The sequence below is a fragment of the Arvicola amphibius genome, chromosome 2, assembly GCF_903992535.2.
Source record: "Arvicola amphibius chromosome 2, mArvAmp1.2, whole genome shotgun sequence".
NCBI lineage: Eukaryota > Metazoa > Chordata > Mammalia > Rodentia > Cricetidae > Arvicola > Arvicola amphibius.
In genome coordinates, this window is record NC_052048.2 from 73,709,420 (window position 1) to 73,710,229 (window position 810).

The 810-nt window shown below is 49.6% G+C and overlaps 1 non-coding gene across 1 annotated transcript; it reads right to left on the minus strand.

Moving 5' to 3' along the window:
* Window positions 1–528: 528 nt before the first annotated feature.
* Window positions 529–601, minus strand: Trnak-cuu. Its single transcript has one exon. It is a non-coding gene; the product is annotated as a tRNA-Lys (tRNA).
* Between the last annotated feature and the right edge of the window lie 209 nt (window positions 602–810).

The window sequence follows — 810 nt, forward strand, 5'->3', positions numbered from 1 at the left end:
AATACACAGTGAAAGACTGGAGAGAAGGCTCAGCAGGGGAGAACACATGAGGCTGAAGTGCAGATCTGGAGTCTGGTTCCCTGTAAGCAACTCACAACCACCTGTAGCTCTAGCTCCAGGATACCCAATGCCCACTTGTGGTCACTACACAACACACACACACACACACACACACAGGGACAAAGATATATATATATTTATATATATATAACCTTTTAAAAATTAAAGTCCATATTGAATTACATTTCACCAAAGTTCTAAATCTCAGAAGAGAATCTGTTGGGGCAGCTGGCCCAATCCCTGCGTTCAGGGGCGTGGCTGCTCCAGCGGGGTAGCATTCCCCTTAAATAGGATCGGGGCGCCGGAAGGAGCCCCGTTTTTGATTTTTCCCTGCGTACCTTCTGCTCCACTGGACCCCTGGATCTGTAAGTTCCCTTATTCTCCCCTTGTATTAAAACTAATTGGTTATAAAAGGACTATCTTGGTTATTTCCTAACCCCTCCGACTGTTGGCAGCCCGTACATCTGGCGCCCAACGTGGGGCACGAACCCATGACCTTGAGATTAAGAGTCTCATGCTCTACCGACTGAGCTAGCTGGGCAGCCAAGCCACCTAAAACCACTCGTATCCCACAGTCTGCTGCGGTCGGCAGATTCCTGCTCAAAATTCACAGGCGGGCGGAGCCGGCTCAACTTTAATTAAGCTGATTGAGCCGGAGAACGCATTTTTTTTTTTTATTCTTTACTGTGCCAGGCCTGCTGCTTTGCTCTGCCCAGGAGCTGTTTGCCCGGCCTCACGGGCCGCTCCGCG